Source organism: Ochotona curzoniae, unplaced genomic scaffold, assembly GCF_017591425.1.
Source record: "Ochotona curzoniae isolate NIBS_2020 unplaced genomic scaffold, NIBS_Ocur_1.0 contig_3498, whole genome shotgun sequence".
NCBI classification, from domain to species: domain Eukaryota; kingdom Metazoa; phylum Chordata; class Mammalia; order Lagomorpha; family Ochotonidae; genus Ochotona; species Ochotona curzoniae.
Genome location: NW_024465885.1, coordinates 14,164,893 through 14,190,652, shown reverse-complemented (window position 1 = coordinate 14,190,652; position 25,760 = coordinate 14,164,893). Strand labels below are relative to the sequence as shown.

The 25,760-nt window shown below is 42.7% G+C and overlaps 1 protein-coding gene across 6 annotated transcripts in view; it reads left to right on the top strand.

The window, feature by feature from the left end:
- Positions 1-227: 227 nt before the first annotated feature.
- ST3GAL6 (ST3 beta-galactoside alpha-2,3-sialyltransferase 6) overlaps positions 228-25,760 on the top strand; it is a 65,368-nt gene continuing 39,835 nt past the window's right edge. Inside the window, exons 1-2 of one of the 6 annotated variants that reach the window (XM_040980591.1) lie at positions 228-431; positions 24,431-24,579. The gene's annotated coding sequence lies outside the window, so the exon portion shown is untranslated. Of the gene's footprint in view, positions 432-1,329; positions 1,348-1,401; positions 1,835-23,638; positions 24,580-25,760 lie in introns of those variants that run through there. The other 5 variants (XM_040980593.1, XM_040980587.1, XM_040980590.1 and 2 more) reach the window with 5 other exon arrangements.

Below are 25,760 nucleotides of genomic sequence, written 5' to 3'. Positions count from 1 at the left end.
CCACAGAGAGCGCCACACTGGAAACATCCTGAAAACTGATTTTGATCTTAGTCCCTTGGTTTGAATCATGAGTTCAGTATACACAGTGTGGCCTTGGGGTTGTGACCGACCTAAGGACTCCGTTTCTTCACTTCTGCCAAAAGGAGGGAAGAGGCTATGACATATGAGGGTGGCTGGTTCACAGTGAGCACTGCCTGGAATTTTTTTTTTTTTTTTGTGGCAAGCCCTGTGCCAGTTAGTACCCTGAAGGTCAGGCAGAGGGGGCAGTCTCAGACAGGATGGGGAGAGCAGTTGCCTTCCCTGGCTTGGACTGACTAGGACACACAAGTGCCACAGGAGACCAGCAGATGATCTCCACTGTGTAGACTGCCAAGGTCTACCAGAACCAGAGGGGAGAAGTGAAATACCAGTGTGAATTTCAAGATCACAAGGTAAGAACAACTAGGAACTTGAAAGAAAGCAAAAGAGCCAACTGGGCCTTAAGAAAAATCTAGTCCAGAGGAGCGCTGAACTCTCAAAAAAAAAACAACAAAATCTGTGTGAGTTAAGGCCAGTTAAGTTGTAGCAATTAGAATCCCTTTGTGTTTTTGATCAGTGCAACTGGGGAAATAACAAGTGTGACCTCTGAGGTCTGTTACTATAATTAAGAGGAAGGCAGGAAGGCCACAGCAGAGGAAGGGCTCTGTACCCTGTTTAATACCTGGCCAGCCCCGAATCACGGGGGTTTTTCTGTTTGGGAGTCACTTGACCGCACTTGATTCTGCCGCACAGTGCTTGAACTTTGCAGGGACTATGAACTACCTGGCCAACACCGACATTTAAAAAGCACCCCCAGCTATCCAAATCTGAGATCACTATCACGACAGGCTTTCCTCTAGGGAGAGCCGCTGCAGCCAGAAAGGAAGGAGGGAGACTAAGCATTCCATACATTCGTGCTTTTCCCTAAAACAGCATCAGAAGACAAAGCGCCAAACACATTTCTGGTCTCCTAGGGACTCTGGCGCACTCTGAGCACCCCTCCTCCTGCTGGGGTCCAAACCCAGCGCCGCGCCCGGAGTCGCTCGGACTGCGTTGGCTGCCACCAGCCTTGTACCTCCTCCTCCTCCTGCCGCCCGCCAGCCCGCCAGCCAGCCAGGCACAGGAGGACCCGGCCGCCCCTCACTTTCGCTCCAGCAGTTTTCCAAACAAACCGGGGAGGGATGGGAGTGTCGTCTTGGCTGTGGAAATCGATCCTCCTACCTTGTCCTGAGGCCACCCGCCGCCTTTCCCTGGCCCTCCCCTCGCGGTGATTTTCCTATCCCGGACGCCCGGAGAGGGCGCCCGGCTGGAGTCCACCCCCGCCCCAAGGTAGGGCCGGGTTCTGCGCCCCGCATCGCCGCCCCTGGGGACGGAGCTGCCCGCAGCCTGCCCCGCAGCCTGCCGGCGCATTGCACCTTCCTTCGCTGACTCGTGGGCGGCCGCGGACACCACGCATCTGGCGCCAGCTGCTAGGCGGGAGGAGCTTCCCTCAGCTCCGGACGCGCTGGGCGCAGTTGCCGGGATCCGGACCCGGGCGCGGCGGGAGGCTCGCGGAGCCGGTGCTCACCTCGGGACTCCGTGCGTCGTCGCCTCCGCCGCGCCCTCCTCAGCTACCGGGCCGGGTCCAAGGAGAGGACTCGTGGCCGCTCCACCTTCCTCTGGCTTCTGCTGGCCGCGGGCTTCGGCGGCTCGATGCGGCAGGCGCCGCGGAGGCAGCAGTCGGCTGGAGCGAGCCGCGAGGGCGGGCGGAGAGCAGCAGCGGGCCGGGCCAGGAGCCTGACGCGCCTGGGCGGTCGTCGCGCCAGGGCCTCGGCGGGTAACTCTCCCCGCGGTTCTCGGTGTGGCGCGTGTGCATGGCCCGGGGAAGGGGGCCCGAGGGTGCGGGGAGCCGCCTGCCGACTCGGGTCAGGGCGCCTGGGGGCCTCGCAGGCTTCGGAGCTTCTGAGGCTGAGGGCAGAGAGCACGCTGCGCTCTCAGTGCGGGCTCCCAGCCTGCCAGCTCCAGAGCCCGTCGTAGGAGGTGGCACAAAGAGGCCACGGGGCGCAGGGACCCGCAGCCTCCTGGGGGAGCACTGGGGAGCGGCCCCGCGGGCTGGCAGAAGGGCGGCGGGAGTCGTGCAGACCCGCTCTGGCACCTTCTATCCCCGACCCAAGAGGCTGGGTTCTGGGCAAGCCGCTAGCGGTGCCTGGCTGCTGGGTCCGCTATTGTTTTCTGCAGTAGGTTCCGTGTGCCGGTTAGAGCGAAGGGTCTGATGGGCTAAGGTCTCCGGAGATAAGAAAGTTTTTCTGGGAGACTCCTCTTCCCGCCACACTGCAGCCAGACCTGACGAAACAAGCGCCGTTTGGGACTGGCCGGCAGGGGAACAAATTTGCAGTGTTGCAGATGCCGTTAATTTTCTAGATTGGAGAGAAAGTTTGTTTGCAGCGGCTGGCTCCGCAGCTGTGGACGACCTCAGCACCATGCGTACTGGTGTTTGGCATTTACTTTAAAAGCGCTTGCCGGAGACCAAAAATAAACCCAGAACACCTTCTTTTGGGATTTTCAGCTGAAGCAGTAGGGGGAGGGGAAAGCGCTGAGGACGGAGCGGTGGCAGGGAGGGCGGTTGTCGTTCAAAGGCGCTGTTTAGAAAAGGTGTGGTATGGGGAAGGGGAAAATTGAAGGCTGGCGGATCAGAAGCCACAGGGGCTCCAAAACCGCGGATCATGATTGCAGCAAGAGCCCTCTGGTTAGGTTGCTGGGTAAGGAAACTTTGGAAGCTCGGTGGCGTCCTCCGTGGTCCCAGTCCCCCGAGTCCATATTGAGCTTCAGGCTGCAACCGCACTGCTTCAGGTCTCCGAGGGTCGCCTACATATTTGCCTTTCTGGTCTTCAGACTTCCTTTCTCAGCTATAGTCCTTGCAAATGTCTTTATTTACATGGAGATGTTAAATATTTGGGAGAATGGGATCGAGGTGCGAGATGACTGTTGGCCTGCTGCTCTTACGTTTGTCATTAGTCTATATTGCTTCGGTCTTCTTACTTGAGGACCGCTTTTCAGGTCAAGAACTGCAAGAGACACCCTTAAATTGTTTGCTTTGTTGGCACTGAATGCAATCAAGCGTATTAGATAATGGCAACATTGGGTTATAGGAAGGCACCTTTTTTTAGAAAATATTTTCATTTATTTTTCTTTGATCTACCTTTCTAATTTGTGTCTAGTGGGTCTGTGGAGTGGGAGGATTGGTTCTCATTCTGTGCCTTATTGTACTTTCTTTGAGCTTTATTTTTGTTGCTGCAGTCACTGTCGGTCTCAGATTGTACCATGTCTTATTTTAATAGGGCATTAAAAATAGATCTGCCGGTCTGACTACATTTTAGCGGATTCATCGGAGATGTTCCATTTGTTCTTATGCCTCAAACTGATAAAAATAATTGAGACTTAGAGAAAGAATAGACAGTACTGAAGAAGAATGCCATTAAGGGCGATGCCACCAAAATACATCAGTCTGTCTTTTGTGAACTTGTGGTTCTCAGGTTTTCCCATTCTAGAACTCAGTGGCCAAGAATTGAATTTCCCAGCTATTTTCTTCTGTTGGAGATATGAGCATTTCTGTGGCTCACATGAACTGGAACATTTTGAGAGCAGAAGTAAATAACACCATTCTTCCTGTGAGTGCATTTCCCTGATAAGCATCATCTGCTCACCATGCAGATTGCCAGATGGCTTTTGCAGAAATTTTGATTCCCTTCCTGGTTATGGACCAGAGATCTGTTTAGTGTGCATTCTAGAGGATGCTTATTGCCCTGCTGGTACTTCCCCAGATCCCCAGTGTCTTTCCATAGGCCATGCTGTTTAACCTGCCCAGTAGCCCTGGGAGACAAAAATTTTAGCTCTAATTTGTAACTGCAAAAAGCTCAGACTGCACTGGGTGGAGTGAATGGCAGCAGGTCTCAGAAAGCTCTGCTCCTGCCTCTGCCTTCTCACCTCCCTAGGAAGCTGCCACAGCAAACCTGATTTACAGATCCTTCCATTTGTGGTGTGTATCTTTCTCCTTTATCTCGAACACACTTTAGGTTATATACACCTTGCTCTGGTTATGCCTGCTAATCGCCCCCTCTTGTTGGGCTTTCTGAACAGGTGGTCTGCATGCTTTGTCTTTCTTAACAGCTGCAAGCTTTCACAGATGAGATATTTTCTATCTTCCATACATCTTTGATGTGCTGCATGCGTGTGCTGCATCTCACCCATGAGAGAGATAAGTATTTCAAACATCTTTGACTATCTGAATATCTTCAGTGAAGCGCCTGCTCACCCTTCAAGGATCAGCTGTATTTTGCCTGTAAGAAGTCTTCTCAGGGCTCCATTTTCATTGGACCATAATGAACCTCTTCCTCCCATCTATTGCCACTACAGTGGTTAAAACCACACAGCACAGTTACCAAGTTAACTCTTAGGGTTTAAGAATGTGTTTGTTTTGGATTAAGCCTAATAGGGAGCAGATTGCCTTGCCATTATGGTGTTTTAGTGGGAAACTGGGGTCCCATATCCAAGTGTTAGGAACGTATTTCCCTCAACAGTGAAGGGTAGCAGGGAATCATTCCTCAGGAGCTGACATCTCAGCATGAAATGCCAAATCTGCCAAAGAGTCACCCTTAGCCTGTTAATTAATTTATCGTCTATGAATAAAGCTAACTGCATCAGAGGCACTTTAGGTGATGGCAACTCTCACTACACATTACAGTTCAGGAGGCCAAATCAAAGAAAGTGGAAGTAGCACTACCTTCTGGAAAAGGTCTCTTCTTATAAACCAAAGTTACCATTATCTGAAGAGTCTCTGAAGCAATTAGCCTTATTCAGAGCCAACACCTAAGCAACAGCCCAGAGCCATGGTCAGTGGCCAGGAGTTTCTGCCTGATCGTTCACAGCTGGACTTTCTTCATAATCAACCCTTATTTTCTGAGTATCAATGATATTCTTGCAACCAAAATGGGAGTGTAGACTGCTGAACAAAGCAGACACAGCCCTGCTAATACAGAGCTTCTGTTTCTGTGGTACAGAATCAGTAAACAAGGTATGGAGTCAGTAAGCAAGTTACAAGTCAGTGGAAAGTGCATTTGAAATACAAACAGTGCTACAAAGACAATACTTTGGGGGTGTGATGAGCGGGTACAGAGGAAGGAAGCTCTTTCAGAACAGATTGCTTCTCAGCAGAGGGGATGTTTGAGGTGAAATGTGAATGATGAAAAGGAACCAGGCAAGTAAAGAGGAGAAGCAGTTCATGCAGAGGGAACAGCAGCAGTTCCACCATCCTGAGGCAGATGGGATTTGGGGTGATGGAGAAGCATAGTCGGCACGTGCGAAGTTGTACAACTTGTAGTTGATTTTTCTTCTCTATGTTAATCAGTCATCATTGATTTCCTTCTATTTGTCCTATGACAATACACAGGGCTAGCCACACACACACAGAGAGCACAGAAGACCCATTAAGACTCGAATACCCACTTAATTGCATTTCATGCACAGGACATCACTAGTTCTGGTTTCTTACCTGCTGGGAAACTGCTGGGTTGGCTGGTGACATCTTAAACCAGGTAGTAAAAATTAAGTTAGTGAAATGAAATTGCAGTTGGTGTCTGTTACTAGGCAAACATTTTTGCAAAAGGTAGTATTCTAAATAAACCAAAATCTGCACTTTGCTAAAGTCTCTCCTGGTCCCCAGGCTGTGGTCTCTGCAATCAGTCCCAAATGTTCATGCTGTGTTTAGGGTACAACTTCAGCAGAAATGGTAGAGCTTCTTTAATATTTGTCTTCAGAAGATGCACGGCCTTGGAGTTTCCTATCTGTGGGTCTTTGTATGTGATCTTGGCAATCTTGGAGCAACACAGAAATGACTATAAATTTTCTATGTTTGATAAGCTTGTGGTATTGCCTTGTCATTGAACAAAAGGCCCCAGTAGTTTATAGATTACCCTTTGATTCTTGCAGGTTTATGTTATCAGCAATGTATTACCCTTTGGGGAAATTTGCCAGAGTTTTTAGATATTCAGAGATTGTTTTTGAGCCAGATGAACTGCTCATTTATTCATTAATATACTGAGCAGAGCTAATATACATAAAGCACTCGAGCCTTTTCTGAAAGGGCAGTAGTATGTATTATGTCTCTCACCTGTAGGCTCTTTGTGTCCTGCATACTATAGATTCAGCAAACAGCTGTAAAATAACTCAGTGATTGACTCACAATGTTAATTAGCTCAGTTTTGACATCTTTACAGTAAACATCACTCTTCTTTGTAATTATGATTACCAATCCATCATATGAGAAAGTTTTGCCATGGAAAAAGCATTCATCCCTATGGATTTGTATTGCTTACAACCCTAGGATAAAAAGTTTTTCTCCTTTTGAAAATATGGTGTATTTATGTTGCCAAGGAAGAGATTGGTATGTAAATGCAACGTGGCTGTTCTCATATTTGCTTTTAAGTACAGTACATTTTGTAGGTCCTAATTTATGATTATTTTGATTGAGCTAGTTAGATTTGTGGTTATATTACTGAGGAAATTACATGTGCCAAGAATGTGAATAGGAAAATTATTTCCCCCCTCAATAATTAAGCACAGCATCTTTATGGCCATGACCATGATTGCATGCTCTTACATTCAAGCACTTGAGTAGGCCAATTTCATTGTTTAATTTCTGACTGCTTTGATGTTTTTTTAGCTTTCTATTAAATATCACTCACTTGAGAAGGCACGGACCAATGCCCAGGGGATTAAAAAAAATCTCTCCGTCAACGCTGCCATAGCTGAGGGGCAGAGTTAGAGAAGCTTCTCATGGCAGACACCAGGGCGCAGGAGTTCAGTGTGGACCCATGTAGACTTTTGCAGAGGTTATAGTGACACTATTTCTCATGCACAGCTGTGTCTGCAGTTCATGCCCTCTCTTAGCCGAGGCAGTTAATATTAAAATGGTTCGGTATGGGCTCTGGTCTACAGCTTTCTGTGTGCCTGGCTTGCATGAACGCAGTGCTCTCTAAACACAGCCTTCTGGTCTTGGAGGTGAATTCCAGAGTCCCCTTCCACCACCTGTGCCCTCAGATTTTAGTCCTCAGCACACTTTTTCTGACCTTTCAGTGAAGTTTTCTTCTTAGGATATATTTTGTAAATGTTAAGGCTGGGACCTAGAGGGAAGTCTTCCATGTTTTTATTAACATCTTCTGCAACTCTTTAATTTGTAGAGTCCTTTAGGTATAAATGGGTTGAGGACGCAGGGACAGTGGATGTGTCTATTGTCTGGTTAGCATAGAGCCAAACAATAAAAATAGATCATAAATTCTTTTGTTTTAAAAGGTTTATTTTATTTTTATTGGAAAGTCAGATATGCAGACAGGAGAGACAGAGACAGGTCTTCTGTCCAGTGATTCACTTCCTAAGTGGCCACAATGGCCAGAGCTAAGCCAATCTGAAGCCAGGAGCCCAGAGCCTCTTTCAGGTCTCCCATGCGGGTGCAGGGTTCCAAAGCTTTGGGCCATCTTCTGCTGCTTTCCCAGGCCACAAGCAGGGAGCTAATTGGGAAGTGGGGCTGCTGGGATTAGAACCGGAGCCCATTTGGGATTCTGGCACGTGCAAGGCAAGGACTTTAGTCGCTAGGCCACCATGCTAGGCCCTAGACCATATATTCTTTAAAAAATTTCCTTATTTCCTGTTAGGTGTGATTCATAACCATATTTAATCATTGGAAAGTGAGTTAGTTGGTTTCAGTGAAATGGGATCAGTGAGGTGATGCTCCAGCATCCTGGTAAGGCATGAATGGATTTTCTTCTCAGCAACTGCAATCGCCGTTTATAATTTTATTTGATTGCTAGTTAATTGGTGATAGTTAAAGAAGCTTGTTGCAAATCATCTTGTAACATAAAGGACACTGCTTTTAATACTTTTGATATTTGAAGCCAACATTTTAGGTAGATGTTAAAGTAATTTACAAAATAATTCTTGTTCTTTTTCAGCAATGTTACAAATAAATGAAGACTAATTGGAAGTTTTGATAAACAGGATGATAGGATATGTTTGCTTTGTGATCAGATTCTATAGATGTTTTTCATGTGCTGACTATTTTAGAGGGTATATCTGCTCATATCTATCCCCCCACCAAAAACCCCAAATTATACAAATTCAGTGGATATGGCTGTTCTGTTTTAATTGTACAGTAAAATAATCACTTCGAATGACATTTTTTACCCAACCTCTTTACCTATGACCACCAATATTTCTATAAATGTACCTTACTTAACATGCCTCAAGCATGGTTTCCATTATGGGATTTGTTTTTCTGCACAAAACCCCACCAATCTTTGAAGTTTTTTTTGCCATCTTCCACATTACTAACTTTATTTTTACACTCCTGTTTGACCTGGGGCCATGCTGCATCTCCCAAGACTATCGCTTGGGTTATTTGGATTGTTCTTTTCCAATTAAGCCCTTTCTCCTTAAAAATTCACCCTCTGTCAGGCAAGCCAGGAAAGAAATGCATTTAGTTTCCAGCTTCCTGGCTTCTAACTCTGGACAAGTGGTTCAGCTGCTGTGAGCTCCACTTGTCTTTTGTAAATGAACTAATGTTCACATCATGGTTTTTATGATATGAAAGAACACATTTACTTAGTGCGGTATAATTTCTGTCAAATAGCAAACATTTCTTGATGTTATATGCAACTCTTACATAGCTTTGTTAGTATAGGCATTCTCACCACTCTATTCTTTCTCCAAAACTTACGGCAAATGAAAATTTTTCTGATTGATTTTATATAGCTCTAATTCTTTCTCAAGTATGTTTTTCTTAATACTTGGTTTCATCTGCAATGTATTAATCTATTTAAATTGGAGTAGTACTTCAGTTATTCTCCAGTTAAGACAAATGAATATTTATGTCCTTCTCTTATACCAAGTACTAACTTTATATGGGGATCTATGGGCACATAATAGAGAATTATAGTAAGTGGTGTGTGTGTGTGTGTGTGTGTGTGTGTGTGTGTGTGTGTGTGCGCGCGCGCTTTTAGTAAGACCAGCATAAAACAAACTAAGTTAAATAGGACTGTGAATTTTTTCATAATAAGCTAGGAAGTCAAAACAACTTTTTTCATATGTCCATTTAAAAATGTAGTATTTATTAGATTGAGGATCTCTCTTTTTTTTCACAGTGATTACAGTTATTCCTGTCCTTACATATACTTTATTTTATACCTTTTCTTTCCTCATCCACATGTAAGTGAGAGGTATAAGGGGCCTCCTCCTTGATGAGTAGAACCTACACGTGCTGGCATGGGAGTGGTAGGTTGGGTCAAGGAGGGTCAGTATTCCATGCTGCAGGAACAGTGAGATCAAAGGTGTTGGGGTGCATAGGGATAAGAACTGGCACGAAGTTAGTTGTTACTGGAGCATAACTGTCAAAGTTGAGCATTTCACAGTGTGAGGCAGGGGAAGCTGTGGAAATCAGTGGAATTGGACTTAGAGGCCCGGGGCCTACATCTTTATAGCTCCCTATTCTATGCGCTTCAGGAAGCAGGTGTATGTAGACAGTTGGTAACAGGCAAATTCTATATGTTACCCATAAAGATGGAATAGGATTTTTACATATGACATGCAAGGCATCTCTTCCATGGGCTGTTTTCATAAGAAAATGAACATCAGTTTAAGGTATGCATCTATACTTTTGTCTCTAGTTAGAATACAGAGCTTCCATTTCTAATAATGTGAATGTTTTCAGGATGCAAATGTTAAGTATCATTTCCAATTTCTGAGGCATGGGGTTCTGTAGGAGATGTGATAGCAAATGAAGACTTTGGGTGGAGCCCTCTAGTGAGAAGTCAAGAGGATCACTATAGACTCTCAGCCCAAAACCTTGCAGTCCCTCACTGACACATTTTACATAACAGAAGGCCTGCCAAGTGTGTCTAGTCACAGTTTCATTTAACATGTCTGTTTTGATACATACTTGACGTGTGTTTCTTTGTTGGCATTTTAGCTAAGGTTTGGCTTCCTTCCTTCCTGCGTTCTCTTGGTTTGATAGATTAATGTGCTATTCACAACTTTATGCAATAACTAGTGTTCAATGTCTGAGTTACTTTAAATTCTAGAACAGCTTATGTTATATTTTTATTCCAACAATATTTTCCCTGCTAAGCAGACTGTTGCCTGGTAGCTTTGAATTTTGTCTTTTGTTGGTGGTATCTCTTCCTTGGAAATCAAGCAACAGGGCTCAAAGCACCCTAACAATAAAGGCTTACAATTCCAAGGGAAGAATTAGATGTGAAGGAAATAAACGCTGGCAGCTGAACTGTAACTAACTTGTAAATGGGCTGAAGGGATCGATCTGTAAGGAGGCTAGGCAAACAGTCCAGCACAAAGTCTCAGCATATTTGCAACACTGCAGGGGAGGCTATGCCCTTATCATGGCTCTGTGCTCATCAAATAACTGTTCAATTATCACTCACTGATTTCCAGGTAGAAGTTGCTAATCCACTGGCTCAAATACATAGACTTTTTGGCACGTATGGTTTTCTTATTGTAAGTGAATTACTTGGACTTTTCCAATTACATGCTAGGAACCTAGAAATTGGCACCCCTTAGGTGGACTAACCCCCAACGTGTCTGAGCCAGCAAGGTTAGGCTGCCAACTTTGCCGTTTCAAACCTTCTCAGAGAATGACCCTCTTCAAGGGTCTCCCTAGACTGCCAAGAGCTCTATTTCTTTGTTTCACCTTCTTTATTGTATAGTTTATATAGAAATATATCAGATAGATCAAGGGACATACAAAAACTCTGTATTTTAATTATACTGAGGAATAGATGAATGCCTTCAACTAATATTTGTTTTCTTATGAAAACAGCCATTGGAAGAAGGGTCTTTCATGTCAATCTGAGTCCATCTTTAGGGGTAACATATAGAATTACCCATAGGATATAGGTCAGTAGATCTCAGTCAAGACACCCAGGCTCACCACCTTCAGATGAATTAGCATACTGCCAGAGTTCTGGGGTCCACCACATCCTCCCTCTCAGTCACTGTTATTCCTCTCCAAGGTGCCCACTTTGCCACTAAAAATGGACTTGTCTCTATTTCTATCTGACATGAATTAACATGCAAGCATTCTGAATGGCTCAAAGCATCAGGTTCCTTGTCTGAACATGAGAATTTAGCCTCCCTAGGAGGGTAGACATGTCATGTGTGTGTCACCCCTTAAAAAAACCCCTGTTGAAATCCTAACCCTCATTATATCAGAATGTGACCTTATTTAGAAATAGGGATGTGGCAGATGTAATTTGTAAAGATGAAGTCACAGAAGAGGAGGATAGGCCCCTTGTCCAGTATGACTGGCATCCTTGTGCAAACACAGACAGGGAAAACACATACGCAGGTGGATGGTTGGAGGGGTGACACATCTCACATCTGTCAGCCAAGAATAACCAGGAATGCTGGTGAACCATCGGAATAAGAAAGAGGCACTGCCAGATTGTCCCCTGTGGTGTCCTGTCAGAGCACAGCCCTGCTGACACCTTGATTTTGGATGTGTGGCCAGCTGAGCCCTGCTGAACTAAGACAAGAAAGTCCTGCTATTTCAGGCCTCCCAGTTGTGGTCTTCGTTGTAGCAGCCCTAAAACATGAACACATAAGGTCCATGAGGGATGGTTTGCTTTGTGTCTTCTGGAGCACACTTGATTCTTGGCCTCAGGGTTGCCCACCAGGCTGGTAGCTGCATGCTTTCCAAGCTACTCCTATGTTACTGACTCACACACGCCTCCTTTGCCAATGGCTGCTCTCAATCTGTGATTAGGAACCTCATGACCGTCACTAACTCTGTTCTTCATCAGCGTCTTCAGGACAAGCCACTTTGGTTTCCTGACATGTTGCAAACTGAGCGAGCGTGGCAGACCAGCTACTCAGCACCTTGTCTGACTTTTTTCCCAGACTCAGACTGAGCCATAGGCTTGGTGCAGTTTTCTCCAGTTTCTGGTGCAGAATCTTCTTGGATGGAAAAAAAAATCAACTTACTTTATTTTTTTCAGCTTACTTTATTTTTCAAATTAAAATCCTCATAGATAGATAGATAGACACATAGATAGATGATCTGGCTCTAAAACAGTGATGAGTGGAGACCGGAGAGGGTGATGTGTGAGGGCAGATCTGTATAGGCAGTAACATACAGTGAACATCATGGATTTTGGTGTTGCACAGAACCTTAGGTTTGCTGTGGTCTGATAAATTGCCTGGCATGATTGATTTGTCTTTAAATATTATACATAAACATTCAAAATTAATATTTCCCTTTTAAGCATAAGATATAGTAAATCTTAATAAACTGTCAGAAGTTGAGATTGCTTAATTAGAGCACCAGCCTAGAACTGTCTACACTTCCAGTAATCTGGTATCTGAGATGCTCGTGAGGTTATCATATGCTTGACTTTTGGGCAAGATTGCTGAAACCACTGCAGTGGAGTCTGTGTTACATTCATTTTAGTGCGGCAGAGAGAGATGAATGAGCTGTCTGTTTTTAATATGAAGCATTGGAATGGTTTCAAGTAATAACAAAAAGCAATACATTCAATAACCTGAAAAGAAAGAAATCCCAAGTTTGCAGTGTGACCTGTTGTAAATCAAGCCTATGTTTGGTTCCATTTGCAGATAATAAACATCAATTCACATTTGAGAAAATAAAAAACTGTTAGAAAGCAACCCAGCCATTAGACCTTCACTAGTAACAAGGGACTGCACAGATGTTGAGATCACAGGGTATACTTTCTTCAGAAAATGGCTGGTTTTAAACTGACTACAACCTCTGTGTGTGTGTGTGTGTGTGTGTGTGTGTGTGTGTGTGTGTGTGTGTGTGATTTGGTTTTGAGCTGAGTGTCTGGAGTAAGGGAAGGTGCAGGTGGTCTTATCGGGCAGTTCTCACAGTGACCACTGGCTCAGATCTGATCTAATTTGGCTCTCTCTAGGAGACCTGGGAACTCTGTGAGTGGTATTTCTTTTTATCTTTAAAGTTTGTTTTTTTCAATGTTTATCTGAGAGTCAGAGACACAGAGAAGGACTACTCCCATCCATTTGGTCCACTCCCTGAATGCCAGAAAAGGTTAGGGTGGGTCTGGGTCAAAGCCTGGAACTGGGAGCACAGTCCACATCTCCCCACATGGGTGACCACATGCACCTTTCTTGATCCATTACCACTGTCTCTCACAGTGTACACTAACAGGAAACCAGAGTTAGGAACTGGAGCTGGAAATTGAATGCAGGCATTCTGACTTGGGACATGGAACTCTTAACAGTTTGTCTAAATGCCTACCTTGGTTCTGCTTCTAAATACTCTAAGCATAGATGGTCCCTTAGTGTCAAATTTGCCCAGCCTTAGATGATTGCTGAGTGGGTATATATTCTTCTACTTTCCTTTGCTTATTGTTCAGAAGCTACCGATAATCACTTTTAGATATTTAAGTAATCTTTTTAAAATTATGTATTCATTGTGTTTCATTTTCTTAAGCCTTTTCAACTTCTAGCTCCTGGAGTTTATTCTTGGAAAATATTTTCTCTTTATGAAAGAAACTTTCTGACTGAAGATAAAACACTTTATATAGTTGAAAAATATAGAATAGTGCATTTTGAACTCATAATTTTAGGTCCTGCGGTCAGGCAAAAGTTAGGTTTATGTATGCTTATTTTTTTATGTTTAAATGTGTGGCTCTTTGGGCTTGAATTTGGTACGTCTGTTCTCTCTCCACCATCTGTCCTTGCATTCTGAGATTCCATAGCTCACGAAGGATTGTTGGTGGCTGGATAGATGAGTGGATAGTGAAACCACTTACTCCATTTGCTTGGCCAGTTTTCTCTCTAGAGTGTTGGATTTCAGTTGAGTTCAGAGTTGCCTCCTGAACCCCAGGAGGGTGTTCTTAAACCCAGGAGGATTTCTTAGAGACTTGAGCAAGAGACCTAGAAGAATGATATTTCCTTGACTTGCCTTTGAAATGTGGTAAAAGATTTTTCTAGTTTTTGTGAGGCCAGTGTCCATTGTGATGCCCATTGTGCTGAAATGATTTCTTTCATTGCAACTCAGATTTCACTTTTTTGTTTCATATTTTTTTTCTTTACCTTTTTAGGAATAGTATAGACACTTGTTTAGAAATCTGCAAGAGCAGACGCTTTTCCGCATTTCTTCCCTATAAGGGAAATGTGCTCTTTGAACTTTCTTTGCAATTTTCTAGACTGAGTTACAATGTGAAGAAGACAGTCATCAGGAAACAGTTATGTAGTTATGTGTTTTTGAAATTTCTACTTTCTGATGTTATCTTAGATTGTTTTTTACAGAAAATTAACTAGGCATAGGAAGCCCATTTATGAAATTCATATATTTGTAGACTTGATTTCAATGTAACATGATCATATGCAGGGTTCTCAAATAGTTTATGAAAAATACATGGTATAATACAACTATACATGGATTTCAAAATTTTTTGTACCAAATAAACTTGTTTTGATTGAATCTCCATAAATTTTTAAAATTATTTATTTATATTTTTTTTTATTGTAAAGTCAGATATACAGAGAGGAGGAGAGATAGAGAGACAGATCTTCTGTCTGGTGATTCACTCCCCAAATGGTCACAATGACCAGGGCTGAGCTGATTTGAAGCCAGGAGCCTCTTCCGGGTCGCCACTTGGGTGCAGGGTCCCATGGCTTTGGGCTGTCCTCAACTCTTTCCCAGGCCACAAGCAGGGAGCTGGATAGGAAGTGGAACCCATTTGGGAACCTGGTGCCTGCAAGGCGAGGACTTTAGCCACTAGGCTGCCATGCTGGGCCCTCCATAAATTTTTTAATATTTATTTGAAAGGTAGAGTTACAGAACAAGAAAAAGAGACAGGGAGAGAGAGATCTTCAACCTGCTGGTTCACTTCCTAAGTAGACACAATGGCCAAGGTTGGGCCAGACCTAAACCAGAAGTCAGGAGCCAGAAGCTTCTTCTGGGTCTTTCACATGTGTACAGGGACCCAAGCTCTTGAGCTATATTCTACTGGTTTCCTAGACACCTTAACAGGGAGCTGAATCAGTAGTGGAGGTGCTTAGAATCCAAATGGCACACATACAGTGTGCTGGCATGACAGGCATGGACTTTACCTGCCATGCCACAAGGACACCTCCAGGAATTTTCTAAATGCTTGCTGAGTCTAAAAATACTGTTGATGCAAATAGATCATTATTTGTGGTTAATACCATTTAAATAAGCCTGATTACTTTATGATCAAATACCAAACAATCAAAATACTGCTTTAATTGTTCACTTTGCCAAACATTGTTTCTGGCAAATAGAGAGAACTTCATAATTTCTTGGTTCTAAAAACAATTGTGTAAAGTTGTTCCTTGGCCTCTATTATGGCTAGGATGCAGGATGAAGTATTCCAGAGAAACCTTTGGTTTTTCTACTTTCTCCAGCTTCTTTCCAGTTCTCCAGATTGTTTTCCAGCCAGTCTGTGGTTATCAGAAAAAGAAAGTAGTTTGTAAAACTGCTTTCTGAAGTTGCCGTCTCTTCAGTGTGCATTATTTTCAAAAAGATTATTTGGGGTTCACACAAACAAGCTATTTCTTTTCTTAGTTAAAATACTCTTTACTTTAGATGTCTGAAGCATCTTAAGTATCAAGGTATTTTTCTATGAGTTGAATTAATGAGGTTTATGTTTTAGGGGGGGAAAAAAACCTTTAAAAATGTAGTTTGACTATTGAAGTATTTCTGCCAATTTCTAGTATCTACTGCCTTGCTAAGCCTTTTTACAGATTGGAAAAGGAGTCTGTACTCCTGGGTGACATTTGAATTAATAGCTTTTGCAAACAACCTAAATGTCTACTCCAGGATATGTTTGATTCTGTTTTGTATTTAACTGACAGCAAATAGTTTTTATAATGAAACTGACCTTTATACATCAAACTGATAGAATTCAAAACCAAACTTGTAGAATGAAAAACACAGATGTCAGATAATCATGTATTTGATATGCAAATGTTGAACCTCAATATTATGGATGACATACTATTTTTGCGAGTGTGTTTTTGTGCATGTATGCTCACATATGTATATGAATACACAGTGGGCTGGCTATCTATGAAATTCTTGGTTGTGATTATCCATTAGAGAAGAACAGGTGTAGGGAAGTAACCATAAATCTGTTTGTGAAATTTTCCAGGAAGGTACAACGTTTTGGTTAGTAGGTTCATGGATATTTATTATTTTAACATTTGGACTTCTATTAGCATTTTTGTGACAAAGCTTCTGTGTAATATTTTGTCATGAAATAGAATCTAGCTAGGAACCATGTATTTTATGAGTCAGAATGAGATTGAAGCCATTGTTGACTACACCTGCTGTATCGTGATGCCAGTCTGCAAAATACAAAACTGAAAAAAAAAGTCTGAATCTTGAACCTGAGGAAGGTTTACAGTTGACCAGGCTTCAGGGAGGCTGGAGTAACTTACAGGTTAAAGATCCCTGCAGCCTAAATCACGATCAATCAAGCTTGGCATTCTATCTTTCCTAGGGTGCCATTTCCTTCTCTTTGTGCCCATCTTAGTGCTACCTTGATGACCACATGGGAAGCCTGCATGTGCAGCCAGAGATGTAGAATGTGTGTCAGAGGATAGCCTACCAATACTTCCATCACCACCATCCTTTAGCCACAGCGGCTCTTCCCGCGGACCATTCTTGCTTATCTCCAGAATCTGTCATTGCTGCTTCCACTGCCAGGATGCTCTTCCTTTCTTCCTTGATGCATTTGCTCCTGAGCTCCTGTTTCCTGTCTTTCCCTTCCAGGGTCTGCCCCTACTCACATCACAATGCTAGTTTGACAGTTACTTGTGAATTACTTGCTAATGCCTGTCTTTCTCTTCAGTTTGTGAAGTGGTTTTCTTTCTCATCACTGTGTTCAAGTAGGCATAGAGGAATTCTTTACCGAATAAATCACTAAATCAAAAAAGTTATTCTAGAAAGTAAAAACATTCAAAGTCAGTGTGATTAAAAATGAGTTTATTTCAGTATACTTCGGTTTAAGGCATAACTTACTGGTATTAGGAAGTAAAGCTAAGATTATATGATTTCATAAAAATAGATATTGACTTATTTGTAATAATGAATAATATGGTATCACAGTTTTTATAAAGATGGTATTACCATGTTTATAACCCAGCTTCAGACATCATGGTGATGTAAATATTATCACACATTTTCATTAGCTGTGGAAAGCTGGATTGTTTCCAACCCTGGTCTCATAAGACTTGGTAATGTGCCCATGTGATTGTGCCTGCTTAGTCTAACTTCTTTCTTTCAAAAGTTGTAGAATAGGTTAGGAAAAATATTAGCAAACAGAAGATGATACTAAGATCATCCTAGGCTCATGGAGAACAAACTGGCGTAAAAAGTTTGGAAATGGGGCTTTTGTAACTCACATGGAATGTGACTTGTAACTTCAAAGCAAAGAAAAACAGTAAGCCCTTTGGAAGAGTGACTTTCAGAGTGGGAGGAAGGCAGGAAACTCACTCCTTAGATGGGGTTTTATTTATTCTGGGACAGAAACACCAGAGTGCTTGAAAATTTGAGGCAGGGCTGTATATTCATATATCAGCTTATTTCTCCAAAAAAGGCATTCCACGGGATTGTAAGTTGATTTATTAGTTACGTTTGAGGAACAGTGAAAAATATGAGGACGGCAAACAAGTGGGGAGTTTGAAGCATTGAAGGAATTCTCATGATCCCGGTGGCTGATAGGAAGGTGAAACTCTAGGGCTAGAAATATACAGGGCCCTAACTGGAAAAGGACCACACTTGGGAGACTTCTACCACTCCATATGCAGATCCAGCGTCTTATAACAAATCACTGAGAGAAGTTACTTCTGAGTCCTGTGGCATTCTATGTCTCCATTAACTGTGGATATTCTGCAGTTATGTATTTATTCACCAAATTATACTTTTTTGGTTTTGGTTTAAGTTACTTTTCAAACTCAGAAGAAGACATTATTTCCAAATTTCATGTATTTCTTCATTCATTTATTTATTTACTTGCCAGAGTGAGAGGCCAATAGATGAGGGGGAGAAAGCGTGTGTGCTCTCATCTGCTGGTTCACTCCCCAATGCCCACAACAACCAGGGCTGGCCAGATTGACAGAAATCAATGCTGGAGAGGGTGTTTTCCTCTTTAAAAAATTAAAAAAGGTTTGGTCAATGTTTAATGAAGTTAGGAGAGATTTACACATACTCCACAAATTCCTATCAAAATAATTGTCAGTCTTGTCCAATTTTATAGTACAATGGGGTGTATAATTTTAAGCCATATGTTTAAAACTAAAGTCTGCACTTGAAAATGAGCTCTGAGGGGCTGCTGTGGTAAGTTGATGCTCGTGATCACAGCATCTCATATGAGTACCAGTTCAAGTCCAGTTGCTCTGCTTCTCATCAAACTCCTTACTAATGCACCTGGGAAAGCAGTGAAGATGACCCAAGTTCTTGAGCCCTTGACATCCAGTTTGAAGACCCAGAAGTTCCAGGCTCCTAACATCCACCTGGCCCAGTTCTAGCCATTGAGAACGTTTGGGGAGTCAGCCAGCAAACAGAAGATATTCTCTCTCTCTCTCTGTTTCTCTCTCTCTCTCTCTCTTTCTCTCTCTCCATGTGAGACAGAGATAACTCTACTGTTCAAATAAATAAAATCTTAGAAGAGGAAAGAAGAGAGAGAATGATTTGTCAAATATACTTGGCAAAATGATGAGCAAATGAATACCAAATTGACTTACTGGCAAATCAAAAGCATTCTATAACCTCAAATTTGTCCCAAAATCATTACATTCAGAAGCAGTGCCATTGTAAAGTATTCACAACCACACTAGAAGGTCAAATAAAATGGTTATAAAATTAACATTCAAAGAATAAAACTAGTGTTGCAAAGAAGCCCCTCTCATGGCAAGGGCCAGAAACCCTGCTGGAGAGAGTCTCTTCACATATATAATGATCATCTATCCATTTTAGGACTGTGTACCATCTCATTAGTGGTGTTACTGGTACAACAAAAGAAAATGCAAGTTCAAAATATGATGGCAATACATGAAAGCATCCAATGGTGTTGGTGTTTTGTCTGGGAGTATACCCTTCAGTTAAAAAGACTGGATTTGAATTTTATGCCTGTAAGCACACTTTCCCAAAATAACGCCTTCTGAATGGATGCCACCTCAGAGTGCAAAATGCCAGCCAGCAACTTACAAGGGATAACTAAGCAAAGAAAACAAACTTGACACCAAAAGGAATTTTACAATGCAGTGTTTTTTCTCCTGCATTATAGATGCTTTTTCTACATATTCTGCAGGAAAGTATTCCAAATTATACTTGGGTCATGATTTTGGTGTCTTAAACAGCACACATGGCAGTTACATATTTTGTGAAAATCTTTGTTAAGATGCAGTCCTAAGAAACCTCCTTGTTTTTTCTTCAAGAGATTTGCAGAGGAGCGACCACAGGAGCAAACTGAAGCACATGTGGAGTGTCAACCTGTGAGATGTTCCTTAACGTGGGAGAGGCGCCAGTCAACGATTTCCAGATGATACACATCTGGCAAGCTAGATGAAGCTCCTTTTGCCTTCCGTAAAACATGTTCTGTATATCCAATAATATCCAATAAGTGCCTCTTCTAGAACTTTAATAGGCTCTTTTTTTTTTTTCCAATGGGTTAAAATTATCACATGTCTTCATCAGATCTCAAGTGAACTAGAGTATGAAACAGGTTCTAAGAGAGGTTCACATCTTTGCTTGAAAGGATTGGCTGTTGAACAGCAGCTTAAAGTGCTTTTGTGGGTCTTCATAGAAATCATGCCTGCCCTTGCTGTCTCTTTCCTGTAGCTTGATCATTAATTTGTATACTGCTTTTTGCAGCTGTGGGTCCAAATGTAGATAATAACGAGGTTATATAACTGTTACATTTTTAAAAGATTTATTTTTATTGGAAAGGCAGATGTACAGAGAGGAAGAGAAACAGAGAGGAAGAGAAACAGAGAGGAAGATCTTCCCTCCAATGGTTCACTCCCCAAGCAGGCACAACGGCTGGAGCTGTGCCAATCCGAAGCCAAGAGCCAGTATTGTTCCAGGTTTCCCACGTGGTTGCAGGATCTCAAAGCTTTGGGCCGTTCTCTACTGTTTTCCCAGGCCATAGGCAGGGAGCTGGATGGGAAGCAAGGCTTCTGGGATTAGAACTGGTGCCCATATGGGATCCTGGCGTGTTCAAGGCGAGGACTTTAACCACTATGCTATCATGCTGGGCCCTATGTTGCATTTTTGATAGCTATTGTTATAATTAAAATATGTTAACCTGAACTTTTACAGAAGGCTTGAACGTTTTGTAATGGTGCTTGCAGCTATTAACTAACCTTTGCCAAGGGAACACAAGATGTACGGCACAGCAGCTCATACAAACGCTTCCTCCAGCCTTAGGGAGAGGTGGCTCCTCTCTTCCTGAACCTCCGCCTCACGGACCACATCCAACTCCTGATCCTCCATCTCCAGCCTCTAGAAGCTAAGCAGGCAGCAGCTGCCCTCAACCCTTTCCCTCCGATCTGCTGTCTTCACTGCCACCACCTCTGCCTCCCTGGCTCTGCCTCCCTAGGGAGGGTGTGTCAGGGGACCCAGGCTATGGAATACTGCAGGTGGTAGTGGAGCTGGGGAAGGAATACGGCCTGGCAGCATCTATTTGTGCCACAGAGCTCTCCAAGGCTCTTCTGGCTAGGTCCAGCCACGTGGCCAGAGTGATCAGGTGGAGACCTGGTGAGGACTTGTGAAATCATGTAGTTGGAAGACTGTTGCGCCATGCTTGGGTAAATAACAAGTGTTTACATAATATCTTTTTTTTTTTCCCCAAAGACATGATATATACTTAGTTTCTTTTTAAATATATTTGCTTGAAAGGTAAACACACACACACACACACACACGGGGAAGGAGATCAGGGAGTTCTCATCTGCTGGTTCCCTATTCAAGTTCCCACAAACCGTAACCTCAGTGCAGGCGTCCCAGCTGGGTGGCAGGGCCCCCCTACCCGTGGGCTGTGGCCTGCTTCCTCCTGGGGTCTGTGTTAGCAGGAAGCTTGGAATCAGGAACAGAACCACGATTCCAGCCCGGGTACTCAGATATGGGTTGCGAGCATCCCAAGCAGCACCTTAACAACAGACCAAGTGCCCACCCCGAGTATTATTTCAGTGCGCTGATTTACCCTACAGCTGTGCTAACCCGAAGCCTAGGCCACAGACAGGCAGCCTCATTATTACCCAGGAGCTTGTTGCCCTTGCAGACCATCAATCTGTGCCACGCACTTGCAGAATCAAAGCAAGGTACTCGGGGTGATGCCAACAGGCATTAGAGTTGGTTTAGCACTGCTCTACAAAGTTGTAGCAAGTGGTCCCTAAAAAAAAATAGTGATGAATGACCCACTATCCAACAGAGTAATTAATCTGTTATGACCTTTAGGCAGCTTAAATATTAACAAATTCTGCATGGTATTGAATTCGAATGGAACGCCTTAAATTTGGCATTCAGTGATATTTGATTTGAAGCCTGGTAGCCTTGTGAACCAGGTAAATTCCTCTTCTTGCTTTAAGCACTTCACAGGAGATTGGAAGATCTTGTTCCTGCCTGGGATTTAACCTTTCCCAGATGTAACTAAATTCCCGTCTCCAGCTGTTCCTAGTATGACAGGCGTGGAACCTTCTTCTCTAACTTATTCAGACTATAAATCATCTTTATGTATTTATTTGAAAGAGGAGGAGACAGCAGGGGTCTGAAGGGGACAGAAATCTCATATACTGGATTACTGTCCAAATGGCTGCAACAGCCGGGGCTGGACCAGGCTGTAGTTATTAGCCTGGAATTCAGCCTAGGTCTCTCAGCGGAGAGACTCTGCCACTTCAGCTATCACTGCTACTTCCCAGGATGCACGTTACCAGCAGGCTGGGATGGGAAGCAGAGCCAGGACTGGAACCCCAGGCCATCCAATAGGGGATGCGGATGTCTTTACTGCCACCCCACATGCCTACTCCAGAACTGCTTGAGTCTTAAAGGATCTTGCCAACTGTCGAGTTGTGACTGATCCTTTACTGCAGTTGGTAACAGCTGGTGGGAGTGGGGGGTAGAAGGTTATAGAAGCACAGGGATGATAGTTTCTGTGCATGAAGAGAAAATATTTCCTCCTTTAAAAAGCAGACTTAGTTATTTGAAAGGAAGAGTTATAGAGAGGGACAGAGAAGAGAGGGAGAGATCTTCCATCTGCTGAGTCACTCTGCAAAAGGCCACAGTTGCCAGAGCCAGGCTTCATCTCAGTCTTCCAGGTGAGTGACAGGGGTCCAAGCACTTGGTCCTCTTCCGCTGCTTTCCCAGGTGCATTGGTAGGCAGCTGGACTGGAAATGGAGCAACCTGGACTTGAACTGGCACCTTACGAGATACCAGCTTTGCAGGCAGAGGCTTAAACCACTTGCCACAACACTGGCCTCTGGAGAAAGATTCTGAGGCAACAATTTATCATGGTTCATAATTTCTTTATGTTCAGAATTCTCTCTTGGTGAAGACTTCTGTATTGTGATAGCCAACTCAAGGGGTACCACTTTTCTTTCTTTTAGTTTCTAAGTGGGTCAGCTATTCTTAGTACTTTAAAGGTTAAATATAGAATTATGTGGAAATTAGGATTTTCTGTTTCTCTGTAAATTTGTATGGCTTAGGAGAAAGAAATCCCCTGTAATCCACAACTCAGCAAATCAAGTGATTGGGTCTTTGTCTTACACATCCATTCACCTAATACACAAATAATCTAAATGAGTTTGATTTTGAACATTTTCTCTCATTGCTAGTTAGAATCAATTTTCCATGTTATTGTGTAATTTTCATAATATCTAAGCAGCATTATTTACCCTCTAAATAATATTACCGTTCTTTTTAAAAAAAGATTTATTTATTTTTATTGAAAAGGCAGATTTATAGAGAGAAGGAAAGAGAGAGAGACAGATCTTCTGTCCGCTGATTCACTCTCCAAATGGCCAGATAGGCCAGAGATGAGTTGATCCAAAGCCAGGAGCCAGCAGCTTCTTCCTGGTCTCCCATGAGGGTGCAGGGATCCAAGACTTTGGGTCATCCTAGGTCACAGAGAGCTGATGGGAAGTGGAGCAGCTAGGATAGGAACCATGCAAAGCAAGGACTGAGCCACTAGGTTATCATACCAGGCCTCCAGGACATTACCACTCTTTTTTTCATTTTTTTTCATTTTTTTTTTGGCAATCTTTACAGTTAATTAGGGTAAAAAGGTTCAAGGACAATAGGAAAGTGGGTAAGACTATTATTTCCATATTTTTTCCTTCATGTTTAAAGAGGGGTATTAAGGGCGAGGGCCCACTCAATTTCCCACCCTCCCCAGGTCCCAGATATAGGGCACGCTCTGAGGTTCTTGCTCAAGTGGTTTTGATATTTCAACAGTTATGAATTGCTGCCAATCTTGCCACTCCAAGCACGATGAGGTCTTTGAAGAATGCACTGATTGACATAGTCCATCATAGAGTCTCTGTTTGCCCCATATTTCGTTGCCAACATATAGCTGAGATGGTTGATTGACCTGTTCTGTCTTCTGTCTTTTCTTCATTACTGCTCTTTAAATGCCTTTAGAAATTTAAAAAAAGAAATCATCCTACATTGAGTTTTGTTCTTTTGGTTTGCTTTCTAAGAATTAAAAAAAAAATGAATATTTTCAGATAACCCTTATAACTTGCAGGTTTTGTTCATCTGTTTTGTATCAGAATAATTTTGTCTGTAACCACTGTAGCAGCTGGGACAGGAACAGTTTGAGTTGTTTTTTGTTTCGTTTTGTTTTGTTTCAGGAAATGGTCACAGCTGGCTCTGAGAATTCTTACTCGCTTCCTTCCCTTTACTCACTAGATTTCTGCTCCTTTTTGAGCTCCTCCTCTTCCGGCCCCTTCCCCTCTTTTCTTCCTCTTCTGAGGGTCTTCAGAGCAATAGTTCCTTCTCTCACCTCTGCATTTAACAATGAAGCTGTGTGCATGTGGCAGCGAAGCTGACAGATGGTTCTTTCATTACCAGGGTGCTTTGGGTTAATTGAGCTGAATGTTATTTCTTTCAAGGAGACTGAGCCAGATCTTTTGGAAAACCAGTCATGAATAACAGTAATGTAATATATGTTGTGGGCTTGGCTGTTGGATTATTGCGTTTCATTTTTACATTTTGGTAATTACATTATCGTCTAACTTTTTTTTTTTTTTTTTAAGATCAGAAGTGAGTTTACTCATACAGTTTTCCTAAAACGTTTTTAGGGCTTTAAGTGTTGTTTTGCGTAGCTGAGACGATCTTAACAACTGTGTGCCTCTTGTGTTTCATTTCAGCCCTTGCAAGTGAAGAGGCAGCCCAGTTCTCAGCCTTGGATAATTTCCTGTAGAGAAGCCCCCACATTGAGCACACAGCATCTCCTGTTACTGCGTTCTTCACCTTCAGGAACAGAGGGCGTTTGGGAAGCAGCTTTCTCCAAGTGCAGGTAAGCAAAGGCTCGAACTTTATACACGGATCTAAGTTGGAGCAACTGGAAGATTCTTTTGTGGTTTTTCCATTGCCAGCAGGTGATATTAAGAAAAATGAAACAAACAGAAAAACAACAACAACAACAAAAAAAACCCAAAAACCAAACTTGCCTTTCTCATGTAGTTAGTGGCCTGCAGTTTTCTGTCATAGTTTTCAGCTGGTCCTGGGGCTTAGATGCCTGTTGATATGGCCAGATCCTTTTTAGTATATTCTCAAGAGGAGTTATGGGAAATTTACGTGCTTTATTTTCCATCTGAACATGTTTTCTGTAGGATGGAACTAAACCAAGATGGGAGTGAGGAGTAAGGCAATTCTGAATGAAAGATGATAATATTACCACCATCACAAATAGCCACAGAAGTTCTGTGATTAACAGTGTCACCTTGGGCAAGAGGCACTTTATATTCTCTATAGCATTACCTCTATGTTTCTCTAAAGCGTGACAACGAATAGTAATCTCATCAAAGTTTGCACTGGAATTTTTAGCTTTCTTATTTTCTGTATTATTCCCATAATCCCTATCATAAATGTCAGACATCAACTTGAAACTTTTTTCTGAGAAAGTCTAGTGCTTATATGCTCACCAGGAATTAACTATGTATGTTTCCCATGAACATCTATGCAGTCTTTCCGATTTGTTGAGGCTGCACCAGAGAGCATTTCTACTAGCTCAAGTTGTTAATATATGTGTAAAAATGTGATTATCCTAGTGTAATTCTGGTCAAGAGATTAGCAGTGTCTAAGTAATTAATGTTGGTGCTGAAGCTCTCACTCATCCATTAGTGAATTTGTTTTATTATGGTTTTATTTGGAGATCTTTTTGTGAAGGGCATTTCCCTACTAAGAACATTGTGTTTCACAATCCCTGGCAAATCTGGCAGTGGGGTCTAATTTTTGGAAATCTCTTAAACTCCTGCCTGTTCACAATGAGATTGTTCATGGTGTTTTCAAAACCCGCTTCCACCATAGTCTTGAGCCTCCAGACTTTAGACAATGCTCAAGTTGCCATGAACCACAGCTGGGGAGAGGGCCAGGTGCTTCTTACCACATCCTAGTTTATGGGAATTTGGGCCCGTAGTCATCCGGATGATTTGCCTCTGTCTTTGCTCTCATCCTTCACATTTTCTGCCATTGAGC